Genomic DNA, 18,176 nt, shown 5'->3' with positions numbered 1-18,176 from the left:
AATAACAACTACTACTGGGACCGATGGGATGAGTAAGAGCTAGCTAAAATCTTACTGAGTGCACCTTTAACTATAAATTATGAGTAGCTTTTACAGTAGCTTGGCAAGTTACAGTTTTAAAGTAGCTTCCCCTACACTGTTTGTTGGAGTCTATTGGTATTATCCTGTGACTCAAGATCTTTTGTGCTTCAATCAATGTCATCCGGTGGAGAGCTCTAGAATCAATCAATCACAGTAATCATATGCTGCCTTGGGACTTGCGATGTGACCTGCAAGGCGGATGTCATACTTGTCTGTCACTCACAGTGTGTGCTGAAACATGAAGTAAACTGAAGGCTACTGTACAGCGCATTTCAATTAAAAATTCACCAGGGATTTAATTTGGCTCAATGGTGGCTCAGTTGGGTGTCATCAAAGGTGGAGACCTCTTTGAGTCTCACCAAATTGGCTTGAGAAAATGAGTGAGAGAGGAATTAAAAACAAACATAGCGACCAGCAGAGATACAGACTCGAGCTTATTCGAGTGGTTATCAGCTGTCTCCACCACGCAGTCATCTTGGGTAAAATTATTCCCATTAGTTCATGTTGCTATGACAATGCAAAACGAAGAGTGCATTTATCACATCCCATTATCAGGCATTTTATCTTAACAGTGGGCCTGTGGTTTGCTTTTCAATACTGAACATTGATCTGAATTAGATTATCACAGTGAAAATACACGGTAACATAAGTTTTCCAAGACTCTTTCAAGCCAAACCAGTTGCTTTGAGTAAGTCTGTGCAATGTCCTTTAGATATTTTAAATATAACTAATATACTGTATATATACTTCATATATATTACCATTTTAACAGTATTTACTACAAATATATTCAATATATCCTCGTCCCTATATCTGAGTGCACAATACGTACTCAAATAACAGCAGTTAGTCATTTCCATTGTTTCCAAGGCCTCTATATCCAACACAATACTCATAGTTACATCTCATTTCCCTGCAGATGTTCCTTGGTCCATTTAACATGGCTTGTGTCTTCAAATGAAACACAGGCAGTAAATTCATATCCAAACCACTCTGCTACCTCACAGTATGAAAGTTTTATTATTGCAGAGTATGGAGACGTTGTCTCATAGTAATTACACATATACGGGATGAGCTGCTAATTGTTTGTGCTTTGTTAAATCTCACAGGGAGAACTACACTGAGATGATGCCCTAGATATCCTTGCCATTGGTGCATGACTAACTAGGCCACATGTTTAGAATGAACATTTGGTTTGCTTATGGTCTTTTTATTAAGTGAGATTTAATAAAAGATCAGTGGGTTTGGCTGGCTAGCTGCGACAAGTGGCACCTGCTGGTAGATGCTGTATTTACAATATTCAGTGGGGAAAAAAGCCACTGAACTAGGTGTCACTCTAGCCCGAGACACCTTCTGATTTTTTATAATGAAAATTTGGCGAGTGGTATTTGCATGCCACTCCCCCGGAAATACGGGTATAATGGAGGGGGCGTGCATACTGCTCATTCAGATTTTCTCTTCGGAGCTGAGCAGTTGCTATTTAATTGAGAAATAAGTGAGCTGAATTCCCACGGTTTCCATTCACCTCTACTGGATCCTTACAACGTATTACAGTGGCTTTCTCCCCTCTCTGCACGGGTGCACAGCAGAGATCGCCCTGGACGCTTCAGCAGATCACTTATTTTCCCTCCTAAATGAGTATAGTCTAAAAGAGAGGCACACATCGGAACGTCTTTTTAAAGACACGTCTTTTTAAAGATGCCCTTCCTGTTGTTTGTTATTCCTGGACGCTGTCGACATCTCTTGCCTTCAGACGGCCATGATCGCTGTCTTTCGTGCCTGGGTGCTGCCCATGCCCAGACATCTTTCGTGGATGCGTCATGTCCTCATTGCGAGGACATGACCATGGCAACTTTGTGGTTGTGGCTCACTTTTGTAAGAAAGCAAAGTACCACCACAACATGATGCAGCAATGCACCACCACAACATGATGCTTTAACCCCCATGCTTCATGGTTGGGATGGTGTTCTTAGGCTTGCAAGCCTCACCCTTTTTCCTTGATAACAATGGCCATAATGCCAAAAAGTTACATTTTTGTTTGATCACAGTTTTATCATCACTAGAATTGTGATATAGTCATATGGATTACTTTTATGCTGCCTTTTTTGTTATTTTTGGAGCTACAAATATCTGGCCACCATTCACTTGCATTGAAAGGACCAGCATAGCTGAGATTTTCTTCTAAAAATCATTGTTTGTGTTCAGCAGAAGAAAGATAAGTCATGCATGGATGACATGAAAGTGAGTAAATGAGCGTGTTTACATGCACGCTCATACACGATTATGCTTAATAAGCCAAAAATGTGTAGGTCATGTAAATGCAATAAACTGTGTTCCTTTATCAGCATGAAGGCCATAGATTGTTGCCCATTATGCCCATTTCACAAGCCATGTAAACACCATATGCCGTTTTCTTACCAGGTCATCCAATGTGCACACTGTTAAATTGAAAAGCATTTAGAAGAGAGTTTTATGTTTATGCAAAATCTGTGTTCTCTGCTTGCAAACCAAATTATACAAATCTTAAATAATGTATTTTTTCTTTGATTGCAGTAAGTGATATGTCATATCAAATGTCCATATGTAATGGCAACAAGCTGGTAGGTAGCTGTGCAGTGTGTAAACCTCTCTCCCCTGGCTTCGAGGCACACTAGCGACTGATGCTAGGGGCTGTAGCCTTTAGCCTCTGCATTAGCATGGCCGCCTCCCCTGCTGGAGACCCCAGTACAAATCCCGCTCGGAGCGGGATTGGTTACTGTGGTGCTGTAACCCAGATGGGAGTGAGGTTTAGGGGGTGAGTGTAACAGTAGCCAGCTGGTAGGTAGCTGTGCAGTGTGTAAACCTCTCTCCCCTGGCCTCAAGAGGCATGCTAGCAACTGATGCTAGGGGCTGTAGCATTTAACATCCTCGTTAGAAAGCCCGCCTCCCATGCTGGAGACCCCAGTCTGAATCCCGCTCAGAGCGAGTCGAGCATGACCGATTACACATATAAATAAAAACTCTGGTTGAAATTTTAATTGAATGAATCATCCAATATATTTGTCTGTCATGTTTTCTGAATTACTTAATTCTAAATGAATTATCAGACTAGTCAAATTTGTCACAGCCATGCTAATGTAAAGCTGGTGACAAACACTTATTTTGCCATTTACCACACTTGCTTGATGACCCAAAGTGAATTACAGAGGCCATTCTTAAAGAGCTCTTTAATGCTCAAAGTGCTAGAGGAAATGAAAACACACAAACAACAACACATACAGAAACACGTAATTGGCTGTGACCTTTGCACAGAGCTCCCGCAAAACTGGGCAGCTCTTCAAAGGAGTGGTATACTCTGCTAGACAGACTTCTATTCATGATCCCAGCATGCAGCTGTGATAAGAAATACTATTTAAAGATATATGCTGCCTTTTTAAATATTTGTTTTCCCTCAGTTACTGACATTCTATTATTTTAGATAATAGTCTTGTTTTCAGTATATCTTGATGTTAATTAAGGATGTTAGTTAAGTTTAATTGCGGAGGATATGCCAACATTTAAACTTTAACTGTAAACTTAAGGGGTTTGTTCACGGATGCAATGCAAGTTAAAGGTGACTGAGGCTAACATGCAGCCTAACATTTCAATTTGAGTTTTACAGATGAAACAAAGTAATATGGTTTTGGAATATATAAGGGGTGAATAAATGATGACAGAATTGTCATTTTTGAGTGAACTATCCCTTTCATAAGATTATTATTTTTGTCTCTATTCATATTTGTTTAGTATTCCGATCAACTCTGGATTTAATCTTTCTTTTGAAGATCACTGTCAATTGTTTACAAGAAAAAACTAAAGCACTGACCATTCTATTAAGTTTTAAAAATTATCCCTATATTGTGGAATTTAATGTAGTTTTAATTTATTTTAAATATAAGTTTTAATTTTATGGTTGTTTTAATTAATAATCATTATATTTTTGTTCTGGCCTTTTGTCAGTATATATATTTTTTGTGCATAATCTCCATCCCTGCAGGATACTCTGTCCTATAGGTTTAGTAGCTACTGCCTTTATTGATTGGAAAAGCTGCCACTGCAGTCCCTAAACATATATTCCCAGCTATTCCCTAACTTCAGAATTTTAGCTTTTTAAATATATAGAATTGTTGCAAATGGTTTCCCCAATGACCTTGCAAAATTCCAAAGCACTCTGCTTGAAATATGATTGCTTTATGCTTTGGGGTGATATTCAACATCCTGTTTACAGCACATTTCATATAGCTATCCTCTTTTTTGTGACTTAACAAAAGTCATTCAACTTGTTCTCCCAGCTCCCCATTCTGAATAGCAAAGAGAGAGGCATATTTAACCTAGAAAAGATAGTAAACCTAGCACTGATCTCAGGAGCTACAATTTGGCAATAAGACCTCCATGCAAAACCATATTTACAAAGCAGATTTGCCTGTTTTTTCTTGAGATTTTGCTAATTCATTTGGGACAAAATGCCATCCTTTTCAATTTAACAATAAATGCAGTGACCATGTGAAATAAAAGTAACAATGAAGCAAGTTTGACATGTAAAAAGTTTGCCTTTACATCAAAATATCCACTTTGTAATTGTTATTTTATTGTCATGAAGTGTATCATGGACATTATTACGTATAGTGGTACAACTGAAAACAAAACTTTGCTCAACCATTAAACATGAGGTTTAACCTCACTACACACACACACACACACACACACACACACACACACAACACACACACAAGTAAGATGTTATCAGCTCTTGAGACAGTAATTCAACACTCCACAGCCCATGCTGATTTAAACCCCAAACACTCCAGCTTCCAGCGCATTAATCTTTACCTTAACGACGGTTGCCAAATCACTGATTTACTTTCAGGCAAGTAAACAGAGCATTACATTATCAGTGGGGACATATGGCAGTATCATAATAAGTTTAATGTGGAATGCAGTATATGTTTTCTTTTCACTATTCAAATTTAATCAACTATATTTTAGAAAAAATTACATTTTAAAATCAATGCAAGACCTTTAAAGGAATAGTAATCAAAATGACAATTCTGTCATTGTTTACTCACCCTAATCTTACTCTCAAATGAAATAATGAATAAACTCTGTAAACGTATTTTGTGGATTCGCAAATAGCATCTTACCTCATTGGATCTTGCAGCATGACGTCACGATGTTGATGTTACTGACGTAGAGCCACTGCATTTCATTTACAGGGTTTATTAATGGTTTGATTTGAACAATTACTTGGAATATAGTGCATGGGTCATACTGATTAGTTGCACACTGGTTTTATGGTGAGATTTTTTACCTAGTAATTTTAGATAGATTTAATTAATAATTAACAGTTTAGAAGCTGCATATTTCCTTTGATATAATTACAGAACATGTCTTTTAATAATTTATTTAAAAAGTAACACATAGAAAATCCACATAAATTCTATTCAAATACATTTCATTTACGTACGTATGCGCACATGCGCTTTCCATGATGAGAGATGCAGTGACAGAAATAATGGATATTAAGCAGGATAGAGAGAAAATTTTCAAATGGACACTGAATTTAAGGCAAGGTTTATATGCCTCCATACTTCCATATATATATATATATATATATATATATATATATATATATAATGTAAGCAATATCACACTCGCAATTGTGCTATATGGCCCGACATCGGCCGTGCTGTGATTCGGCCGCAGGCTGAGTGCTGTAGGTTATCACAGCAGTGCTGATTTAGGGCCATATAGCACAATTGTAAGTGTGATATTGCTTATATACAACAGTTCAATGAACAAATACATTTGAAAAAATTAGGAAAAACTAGTACGGTCACAAAAACGCATTTGTGCTTGGAGCTTCTTTCTTACGCAACCGATCAGAATCTGCCATTGCTGGTTCAAAACAAATTATGCGTCCAAGCCTTTGTTAGAAATTAAAATAATTCACTTCAGAAATAGTATCACGGCTTGTGCTGTATCGGTTAAGTTATTGGATATACAAGGATGGATGTGTGTGTGTGTGTGTGTGTGAGAGAGAGAGAGAGAGAGAGAGAGAGAGAGACGGAGGGTGTGTGATAACGAATCGGTTACCTTACGTAACCTCGGTTCTCTCTAGAAGAGGGAACGAGTATTGCGTAAGCTAGCTTACGCTACGGGAAAGATTAATCTTTTCTGAGATATTGAAGCCAAAAAATTATCCTTAATTTTGTATCCATTGTCAACGCAGTCAGCAACTGCATACCTTGAGCGGGCTAGCTAGCGAGCTCATAGGTTGCTCTGCGGCAACTGATAGAGGAGATCTGCTCTCACTGGAATGGGCCACAGGGCTGTCAGTGACAGCCGCGTAAGCTCCGGGAACCATGTCTGATTCTCCCAGCGTGGGGCTATGAGGAGCACCGAGTGACGCGTTTCCCTGATCCTCTGCATTACCTGTGGCAATAGCGAGACGGTGAGGGAAGGTGTAAAGCGGGGGGTTGGGCCAGTCCTGGGCCAGCGCGTCCTCGCTTTTCGAGAAAAATACTGGGCAGTGAGAATTCTCTTCTGACGCAAAGAGGTCTATCTCTGTTCTGCCGAATATACTCCATAACTTCTGGACTGTTTGAGCGTGCAGGGACCATTCCCCTGGGGAAATATTGTCTCTGGACAGTCTGTCTGGACCGCCGTTCAGGTGGCCTGGCACGTGCGTCGCCCTCAGTGAGCGCAGGTGGCACCGGGACCAACTCAGTATGCGTTTTGTCAGATGGAAGAGGTTCCTGGATCTGACACCGCCCTGACGGTTTAGATAGGATACCACAGATCTGTTGTCCGAACGGACCAGGACGTGGTGACCCTGAATGACCGGGATTAAGCGCACGAGCGCGTACTCGACCGCTATCATTTCCAGACAATTTATGTGAAGGAGCTTTTGATACCATTCGGCCACTGCCCAGGGCTGCAGAGCTGAGATACAGGTCTGAGTCACTCTGATCGGCTGGCGGCCCGTGGCCCAAGCCCGGCGAGATGTGCGGGTGTTTAGCCAATGCTGAAGCGGGCGCATGCACAGTAAGCCCAGCTGAAGTACTGCTGCGGCTGAAGCCATGTAACCTAGCATTCTCTGAAATTTTTTCAGAGGCGTGAGGCTGTTCATCTGAAAGGACGCGGCTAGTCGCTGAACACGGCGCGCGCTGTGTAGATAAGCGAGCCGTCATTGCCATGGAGTCTAGTTCTATTCCAAGGAAGGAAATTGCCTGACTGGGCTGTAGTGAGCTCTTGGTCCAATTGACTGCAAGGCCCAAACTGTTCAGATGACTGAGGAGAACTGTCCTGTGAGACAGAAGCTCCGTATGTGACTGTGCCAAAATCAGCCAATCGTCCAAATAGTTCAGAATTCGCAAGCCCTGACTCCGCAGGGGTGCGAGCGCCGCATCCATGCACTTCGTGAAAGTACGGGGTGCTAAAGACAGGCCGAACGGAAGGACGGTGTATTGATAAACCTGGCCGTCGGCGAATCTCAAGAATGGCCTGTGATGGGGATTTATCTGAATCTGAAAGTAGGCATCTTTCAGATCGAGAGAAATAAACCAGTCCCCCTGGCGCACATGCGCGAGGAGTTTCCTGATTGTAAGCATTTTGAACGGTCTTTTTGCGAGCACCTTGTTCAAAACCCTTAGATCTAATATTGGTCTGAGGCCGCCGTCTTTCTTGGGGACAAGAAAATAACGGCTGTAAAACCCTGACTCGCTCAGAGAAGGTGGCACTCTCTCTTTGGCCCTTTTGCACAGAAAGTTTGCTATTTCTGAACGAAGCATGCAGGCTGCTTCCGTGTTCACAGTAGTTTCGAGCCACGCTCTGAAGCGGGGAGGGCGGCGATCGAACTGTAGCAAATAGCCCTGTTTAATTGTGCTTAACACCCATTTGGAAATCCCTGGGATAGCTTTCCACGCTTTGAAGCGTAACGCTAGAGGGTGAATGGCCAAGTCGCCCTGATTGCCGCACACAGCGAGCTGAACAGAATGTGTGAGCGCGCTTACTGTGCTTATGCATGACTGCTCGCAGACAGCAGGGACAGGCTGTTCTGTGAGTGACTTCCCGATTGAGGTGAATGGGGAAAGAGTCACATCTGTGAAGTGATGCGCAAGCATAGTCACGGGCATGGGACTTACATACAGAGAGGTGTTTGCTGGCCGTGTGACAGAGCGGGCAGAGAAGGGGCGCGCGCACGGATTCGTGGGTGCGTTTATTGACTCTAACACTCGAGCTGGCTGTGCCTGCTTTATGTGAGTGGGCTCTGATAGGGACACGGGAAGTGTAATGCTTGTGTGTAGGGGTGAACACTGAATTGTGGGCACATTTTCTACACATAAGGCATGTTTGCTTTTCACAAAAAATTTTTTGTTCGCCGTGAAAACGGCATTTGAGTGCAGGCAAGCGGGCAGTATCACCGGCTTGTTGGCTGCTGAATCCACCACTGCAGTAGCCTGAGAGAAGGGGACTGACAGGGGGTGAAGCTTTGACGGTGGTCCGGCCGCGGCGGGACTGAGCCGTCGTTTCCTTAACAAAGCTAGGAGGACTTTGGTTGCTCAGGTTTCAGCGCAATCTTAGGCCGAGGCCCGCAGGGGGGCGGCGGTCTGCGGCGGCTGTCTGAGTGCGTTCTAGGGCGGCCGCCCTGTCGACGCTGAGAAGTCTGGCTTTGCTGAGCTGGGCGCTATGAAGAGGCTCGTGCAGGAGGCTGGTCACGTGGGCGGCCTGCAGAGGAGCTAGCGCGACGAGGCAGGAAGAGATTCATGGCTTGGGTGGCTTTCTGGACTTCCGAAAAACGGTCAACAATGCCACTCACCGCGGAACCGAAGAGACCGGACGGAGAGAGCAGCGCGTTGAGGAACGTGGAGTGCTCAGCTTCTCCCATATCGGCTAGTGTTAGCCATAGGTGTCTCTCGGTCACAGTCAGCGCGGCCATGCACTTCCCTAGGGCTTGAGCTGCAGCTTTGGTGGCGCGAAGGGCGAGATCCGTCGCGCTCCTTAGATCTGAAACAGCCTCTGGGTGCCTGCCTTTCTCATCCCATTCTCGGAGGAGGTCCGCTTGGAGGATCTGTAAAACGGCCATGGAATGCAGAGCAGATGCGGCTTGGCCGGCGGCGGCATAGGCGCGGCCAACACAGGCGGAAGTAGTTCTGCAGGCCTTAGACGGGAGCACTGGCTTAGACCGCCATCTCGCGGAGGGCGGGCAAAGGTGTGCTGCTACCGAATCCTCGACCGGGGGGGTGGAAGAGTAGCCCCTCTCGGTGGCGGCGTCCACCAGAGCAAGAGAGGTGGAGACGTGGGATCGGTTCCTGGCAGAGAGAGGCACGTTCCACGATTTAGAGAGCTCGGCGTGGAGTTCCGGCAGTGACGGCTCTGAAGAAAGCAGCCATCTAGTCTGTTGGGAGCCTGCTCAGAGGGCGGTGACCACTCGAGCCCGAGGCGGTCAACGGCCTGTGTGAGGAGGCGCGTTAGTTCTTCCTCGACTCCGGCGCGGGTCCTGCTGGATTCCTGGGCCGAGGAGGAGGCTTGGGAGCCTGACCACTCGCATGATGGAACAGCAGCCTTTATCCTCCGCCTCGTCATCCGAGATGGCAACAGTGCGGCCGCTCGGCGGCAACTGCGCGTCCCGGGAGGGCGGGGAGGGTGAAAGTGAGGCTCGAGGGAGAGGCTCCGGCGAGGTAGTCGCTTCTAACACCGGTTCCGGCAGCCTTTGGGAGCAGCGCTTCTTTCTGCGAGGCGAAACGAAAGGCGGCGCGGTGGCTTCGGTTTTGAGTGCTTCCGAGGGTCGACATCGGAAGCTCCTCGCAGAGGTCGCATCCGCCGTCAGTGAGGGCGAGCTCTGCATGTTCCAATCCCAGGCAGAGAGCGCAGATGAGGTGGCGGTCTCCGGCGCTGAGAGGGGCGCGGCATGAGGCGCAGGTGGTGCGAGGCATCTTAAAAAAGACGCTCGTTGCTCTTTTTGTGAAGTTCGCTGAGGAACTTGCTTGCTCTAAAAAGGATACGTCGCCGGATGGCGTAGCTTGCAGGATGGCTGAAGGTGGCGAAGACGGCCGGCTTCTTCGAGCGCTGTCCAAGCTTGCTAGTTGCCCCTCGAACGGCGACGCGGCTTCTGCAGTTCAGAGATGCGAAGAGCTTCGCTGAATAGATGAAAATCAGGGTTCCAGCCTACGAAATTACGCTTATATGCACTCTAGCCACGCCCATTTTGGCGGGCTTTGAGGCAGTGACGGCGCGGGCGCCTGTCACTGGACGCAAGTTCACTCAAGTTCGTCTATAGGCTGCAGCAGTTGCCACAGAGCAACCTATGAGCTCGCTAGCTAGCCCGCTCAAGGTATGCAGTTGTTGCACTGCGTTGACAATGGATACAAAATTAAGGATAATTTTTTGGCTTCAATATCTCAGAAAAGATGAATCTTTCCCGTAGCGTAAGCTAGCTTACGCAATACGAGAGATCCTCTCGTAAGAGAACCTGTTGCCACACCCAAGCAGAAATAGTTAAAATTGAGAAATCAAAAATAGCATATTGGCAGTAAAGGGCATTTGAAAGTGCACTTCTGAAGCCTAAAATGAAAAATGGACCACCCTACAATCTTGTGGACTACACAGAAACATGCAAACAATAACTACAATGAAGGGATAGTTCATACAACAATTTTCATTATTTCACTTTCTTTCATGCCATCCCAGATGTGTATTTCTTTCTTTCTTCTGCTGAACACAAACACAGATATTTAGAGGTCTATTTCAGCTCTGTAACTGAATGAGTGGTGGGCAGGCTTTTGAAGCTCCAAAAATCACACAAAGGCTGCATAAAAGCAGTCCATAAGAATCCAGAGGTTTAATACTGTATAAGTCTTTTGAAGAGATCAACATCTCAATACTTTTTACTATAAATCTCCATTTTTACTTTCAGAATTTGAGAGATTTATAGTAAAACAAGGACTTAAATATTGATCTGTTTCTCACACACCAATTAAATAGCTTCTGAAGACATCAATTTCACCACTGAAGTCAAATTGATAAATTTTATGCTGCCTTTATGTAATATTTAGAGTTTGAAAGTTCTAGTCAACATTCAATTGCATTGTATGGACATACAGAGCTAATATTCTTCTAAAAAATTTTGTTTATGTTCTGCTGAAGAAAGGAAGTCATACACATCTGAGACGGCATGATGGAGAGTGAATGAGAAATGAATTTTTTTTGTGAGAACTATCCCTTTAATGTTTGTGTTTCATAACCAACAACATTTATAAGCTTGTCATAAGCTTGTTCATTGTGCAATAGGTAACCTGATGTTGCACATGTTATGCAAACGATCAGGCTGTGAGTCCAGTAATGCATGTGAGCCAACTATAGGGAAATTTGGTAGTATAAATGTACATGGTATGGATTAAAGTGCCCGTGTACCATCACCAATAATTTGTAAGAGATTTATGTGTGTTAGGAATTCATTTAAACTCTGCATGTCTACACCATTATATGTAATGGAATTTTGGTTAAAGATGTAGCTGTGTTAGAGCACCATTATATATGCTTCAGTACACAGATCATTTAAAAAAATCAAGTGATGAGATTATTTATTAAAATATACCACAGTCAGATTATCTTTGAATACAAACAAGACATTATTGCTAATCTAAACACATAGACAAACATGACAAATAGGTTGGTGATTAAATTGTAACAAAAGATGAATTAAATGATCTGTACAGAAAAATGTAACATTATGGAGTCTATAATCAATGCCTTGAGAGCCACGATTATTCATTTAATTTATCTCGATTTGCAATTGGGTTACTGAAATGATATTAAAGATACACCAAATCTTTCAGCGAAAGTTGGAGATGTACTTGCATTGCTTTGGTTCTTTGGCTCTTTGTCGACAGTTCTGGTTGTTCCGTCAATGTCTTCGACCTCTGTTAAGATCTTTGATAGTTATTTGCTGAAATTATGAGGCAGAGCTTTGAAGTTAGGCCTCCACAAGGGAGATTGATCTACAAGGTCTTCCTTCACATGTGTGGGCCGTAGTACAGAGAAGAGGAGAGCTTCCTTCCTTCCTTCCTGGACTCTACATTGTGCAGATCCTGGGAAGATGGGATAAAAGCCCAGAGGTAAGAGCACGAAGAGGGGAGAAGAGAGCACGTTGGGATAATGGAACAGAGCTTCCTTAGTAGGGAGGCTTTGCACTGTTGAGGGTGGCCACACCCAAAAGGTGTCTTGAGCCAATTAGAAACGTCTTCTGCGGGGTCACATGGTCATTTCTGTCCCTCCTTCTGAAGGTGATTGATGAGCCTTTGTCTCTGAAGACTTCCGTTCCCCACTCAAAAAGTATGTTTTAATCATACATTTTATATATCTCGGATACAACGTAATATATAAAAAATGTACTAACATAAACATTCCTGAAATGCATAAAGAATCTCAACGATAGTAAACACGATGTGCTTTATCATGAATGGTTACCATTCCAGTAATTTGAAATGAATAAGACAATATTAATGATTCTAATCATGAATTCTTCAATTAGCAAAGTGATTACAGGTCATAACAACATCGTTTTCAGAATTATCTAGCAAGGCTAAGTATTGTGTACATTTTGGTACAAAAAGGTAGATTCTAGCATTTTAGAGAGTTAAGCAAATTACTGTGACTTGTTCATATGATACTAAATTAATGAATCAAAGGGACATCTTTTAGATTTCTGGCATAGGGGTTTATTCAGAAGAGTAGTCCTCAAATCATGTGATGACCATTAACATTCAGGGCATTCGTGAATTACAATCTGGACGAGGAGGAATTTTGGTGTGTCCACAGAACTCTCTTTGTTCTCAAGAACGTTGACACTCAACAGAGAAGCTTTCTAGGCCCCTGTGTCTAAGTTAATAAGTCGTACAGGAAAATATCAGTTTACATCCTGGATTTGAATAATTTTGCATAGAAATCGTTAGTTTTCTGCCCATAAGATCCTACACAACACATGAGTTGAATGTTTCAAAGAACAACCAAAAATTACATGGATGTTGCAATTGCTTTTTTCACCTTACATTTGCTTTTTATAACACTATAATTTAGGTTTAGTTTAGAGAGGTTTGTTTCATCAATATAAAACACGATAAAAATGTCATCTGTTTTTCATGTCACATTTTCTTTTTATGACACAATTGGTTAGGTTTATGCTGAAAGCATGTTTTGTTGATTTAAAACTCAATAGTTTAAAAGCCTTTAAAATGTCATCTGTTTGGCAGAACATTTGACTCTCTTTTTTGACACAAAGTGTACATTTCACCTCGGAATTTCCACAATACATGTAGGAGCACGTAATATAATTTTGATAAAATGTTGCCACAGTCCCACAATTTTCTTGAAATCAGGCTCCATTTGGGACAGGGTCTTTATCTTGCACAGACACAAAAGACACTTTTCATTTCCTAATGTATCTAACCTATATTTTCTATTTTTATTTAATTTTGAAATCACTGTCAATTGTGTTCAAAGGGCTTTGCACAGTGAGCAAATCACAGCAAGAAGCACACCATTGTTATGGTTTATTGCTTATATAAGTGTGCTCAAACAACAAGCCTCTATACCGAATCTCACTTCTATTTCATAAATAAATGCTGAGATAATTTAATCTGACCCAGTTTGTGTGATTCCTTTTTCTTGGTCTTGAACTCAGGCTTAATTTATGGAGTAAATTATTAATTTTAAGATGCTTAACGAACCTGCCCTGCCAACTATCATTGTTCAATCAGTTTTGCAAACTCTTCATGATGTTGTTTTGACCAAGAGATTCAACATAAGGAATATGTAACCAGAATAAATACCTAAATTCTGCCGGGCATTCTGCTGATGTTTGCCTTAATTACCCTAAGGAAAATATACTTGGCAGAGGAGTGACAGCTTTTGATTTCCGAGTTGCTCCGTTCTGAGGTAACCTCTCTCAGTCAGTGAACATATAATATCAGTCGGCCCTCAGCTCTACAGCCTTAATGACCCTGAAATGGTCCACCCTCTCCAGAAGCTGTCATCATCTACCCTCTTCTAAAGATACTAGACGGGTGTGTGAAGCTGTATTGCTGAATGAGGTCAGCTTGACAGATGTGGTCTCGACACATTAACGCTGGTTATCGTAGACCGGTGTTTCCCAAAACATTTTCAACTAAACAATTCTACGGCACACCACTATCCCACATAGGCTAACCTTTGTCAATATTTTAGTAATGTGATGACCCTTAACGTGTATAATTATCACTCACTTTTGTACATTAATCAATGCTCTTCACAATCACAAATGTGAGAAATTATGGTTTCAAATGGCAAATTTCTCCGTAAGGTGAGGAGTTTGGATCCCTGAAATATATATATTTTTTTCATGCATTTATTTTTTTTATTTTGTGGAATTTGATAATTTTCCACGGCACACCTGACATTCTTCCACGACACACTAGTGTGCCACGGCACAGTGGTTGAGAAACACTGGCACAGACAACTTTTAAGACTCCTACTGCTATTTATTCGCTGCCTGTGTTCTGATAAGTCCCTATTGAGCTGGTTGGCTGGTTTAATCAGTTGTTATTCTGTCCTACATCATTCCTATATACTGTGGGGTCCAAAAGCCTGAGACCACTATTAATTAAAGTTATACAATATTTTCCAAGCTTCTAATCTGACTGCACAGGCAGCCTCCCAAGACTGCTAATTTGTGACCATAACTGGGACAGTTCACAGTTTGTATCTGCATTTTCAGAAAAGACTGCCCACAAAAGACAAGACAAGTGTTTTTCCTCATTGACACAGAATGGGCCTCATGTAATCTCATACATTGAGAGAACAAAATCATCTCTTCTAGGTACATTGGATTTGGCTCTTTTATTAAATATAATACATCATTTTTTATCATTGTGTGACCCGACGTCCACATGTGTGGACATGGTTTTTCGGCTTTGCTATAAGCAACGCATAATTTAAATTCATTTAAACCAACTGATCCCAGTTCAGGACACTCTGGGCTGTCTAAAGGGTTAAACCTTTGATGCACAGAGTCATGTGACAAAACAACATGTGGCCGATTACAGTGGAGTTTGTCTTTTTGAGAAATGACAACAAAACTACATCTGGTAAGAAACCTTATTATGTTTTTACCTTATAACTGAGTCTATTTCAGAGGCTTTAAATGGAGTTAGGATGAAAATAAGGTGTATTTCGAACTGTTATGAGACCAATGCAGGCAGACCACACACTTGAGGTTGATCCCCAAGACCTCTCTCTCTCCTCTCTTGCCATAACCAAACTTGATGGTTGACCTTTGGGAGAAGGAAGTGTTGATTTTTATACTTCCGCTTTGTGGCTAACCATTCACCAGCACCAGGAGGAAGCTGAGTTCCATCAGATTCACTCTCCTGAGTTCATTCGACAGAACCCTCACATTGAGTTGTCCTCTTGTGCCATCCTTGAGTGGGGCCCTACCTGCCATGCCACATGTCTGTTCCCCAGTAAACCTGCAACCTCTCTTGAGAATTCCGAGTCTCTCCAACTCTCAAGTCCATCCCAGTACTCTGATATTAGAGAGGTATTCAGCAAGAAGAGAGCCATATCCTTTCCCCCTCATCGGCCCTATGACTGCACCATTGAGCTACTCCTGGGCTCAACCCCTCCCAGGGGCCAAATCTAGTCTTTATCCCCCCCAGAGCATGCAGCCATGGATGAATATATCTGAGATGCTCTGGCCTCTGGATTTATCCATCCATCAATATCACCGGCCGGAACAGGGTACTTCTTGTGGGCAAGAATGATAGCAGGCTGAGGCCGTGCATCGACAAAACGGGCTTGAATAAAATCATGGTGAGGAACCAGTATCCCCTTCCCCTTATGGCTACTGCATTTGAGCTCCTGCAGGGAGTCAACAACTACACCAAATTAGATCTTTTCACAATGCTTAGCATCAGGTGAGTATAAGGGGGGAGGATGAATGGAATACTACCTTAAACATCCCCACTGGTCACAATGAGTATCTTATTATGCCCTTCGAGCTTACCAACACCCCTGCAGTTTTCCAGGCCCTGATTAATGACATGCTGAGGTACATGTTCAACAGGTTTGGCGCATCTTTAACATGTACAGCAAGTGTGTATTGAATATCAATGTATTTACATGGGAATGACAGGAATTAATGGATCACATGCTGTAAAATTGTGCACAGCTAATATTCTACAAGATGTGCAATGCACCCACTAATGATACACAGCGTTAAGGGCATTTTACATGGCACGCAGAAACGAGAGTCCCAAGCATTTTCGATAGGAGGCAAACAATTGAAAAGCTTAAAATAAAATATGTATTTGTATTTGCCAATATTCTTTTGCAATACACTGGATACTGATTTTTAGAGCATCTTTCATTCAAACAGATCACACCCATGCACTGTCTTATCCATACAGTACTACAGCAGGCCTACATTAGCCAGTGAAGCACTAACACAACCTTTAATCCAGACTGCAACCAAATGGTTGCATTTTGCGACCGTTTTTCCCATCTGTGTGATTAAATTGTATTATATGCCACCAGGCCCAATCTGTAGAATTGGGGCTGGTGACATACAGGTGAAACTCGAAAAATTAGAATATCGTGCAAAAGTTCATTAATTTCAGTAATTCAACTTAAAAGGTGAAACTAATATATTATATAGACTCATTACAAGCAAAGTAAGATATTTCAAGCCTTTATTTGATATAATTTTGATGATTATGGCTTACAGCTTATGAAAACCCCAAATTCAGAATCTCAGAAAATTAGAATAAGGATTTTAAATACAGAAATGTCGGCCCTCTGAAAAGTATAATCATGCATATGTACTCAGTACTTGGTTTGGGCCCCTTTTGCATTAATTACTGCCTCAATGCGGCGTGGCATGGATGCTATCAGCCTGTGGCATTGCTGAGGTGTTATCAAAGACCAAGATGCTTCAATAGCAGCCTTCAGCTCTTCTGCATTGTTTGGTCTCATGTCTCTCATCTTTCTCTTGGCAATGCCCCATAGATTCTCTATGGGGTTCAGGTCGGGCGAGTTTGCTGGCCAATCAAGCACAGTAATACCATGGTCATTGAACCAGGTTTTGGTACTTTTGGCAGTGTGGGCAGGTGCCAAGTCCTGCTGGAAAATGAAGTCAGCATCTCCATAAAGATTGTCTGCTGAAGGAAGCATGAAGTGCTCTAAAATGTCCCGGTAGACGGCTGTGTTGACTCTGGACTTAATAAAGCACAGTGGACCAACACCAGCCGATGACATGGCTCCCCAAACCAACACAGACTGTGGAAACTTCACACTGGACTTCAAGCATCTTGGATTGTGTGCCTCTCCATTCTTCCTCCAGACTCTGGGACCTTGGTTTCCAAATGAGATGCAAAATTTGCTCTCATCAGAAAAGAGGACTTTGGACCACTGAGCAACAGACCAGTTCTTTTTTCTTTAGCCCAGGTAAGACGTTTGACATTTGAAGCCCATGTCCAGGACCCGTCTGTGTGTGGTGGCTCTTGATGCAGTAACTCCAGCCTCAGTCCACTCCTTGTGAAGCTCCCCCACACATTTGAATGGCCTTTTCCTGACAAACCTCTCCAGGCTACGGTCATCCCTGCTGCTTGTGCACCTTTTTCTTCCACACTTTTCCCTTCCACTTAACTTTCTATTAATGTGCTTTGATACAGCACTTTGAGAACATCCAACTTCTTTTGCAATTACCTTTTGAGGCTTTCCCTCCTTGTGGAGGGTGTCAATGATGGTTTTCTGCACAACTGTCAGGTCAGCAGTCTTCCCCATGATTGTGAATTCAACTGAACCAGACTGAGAGACCATTTAAAGGCTCAGGAACCCTTTGCAGGTGTTTAGCTGATTAGAGTGTGAGACTTTGAGGCTACAATACTGAACCTTTTCACAATATTCTAATTTTCTGACATTCTGAATTTGGGGTTTTCATAAGCTGTAAGCCATAATCATCAAAATTATATCAAATAAAGGCTTGAAATATCTTACTTTGCTTGTAATGAGTCTATATAATATATTAGTTTTAAGTTGAATTA

The 18,176-nt window shown here is 42.5% G+C and overlaps 1 protein-coding gene across 1 annotated transcript in view; it reads right to left on the bottom strand.

The window, feature by feature from the left end:
* LOC127630077 (leucine-rich repeat and fibronectin type III domain-containing protein 1-like protein) overlaps positions 1-18,176 on the bottom strand; it is a 191,281-nt gene that overhangs the window by 79,278 nt on the left and 93,827 nt on the right. The window lies entirely within an intron of this gene.

The sequence above is a fragment of the Xyrauchen texanus genome, chromosome 36, assembly GCF_025860055.1.
Source record: "Xyrauchen texanus isolate HMW12.3.18 chromosome 36, RBS_HiC_50CHRs, whole genome shotgun sequence".
Classification (NCBI taxonomy): Eukaryota; Metazoa; Chordata; class Actinopteri; order Cypriniformes; family Catostomidae; genus Xyrauchen; species Xyrauchen texanus.
The sequence above is the reverse complement of the archived record's forward strand: the minus strand, read 5'-3'. Positions and strand labels throughout refer to the sequence as shown.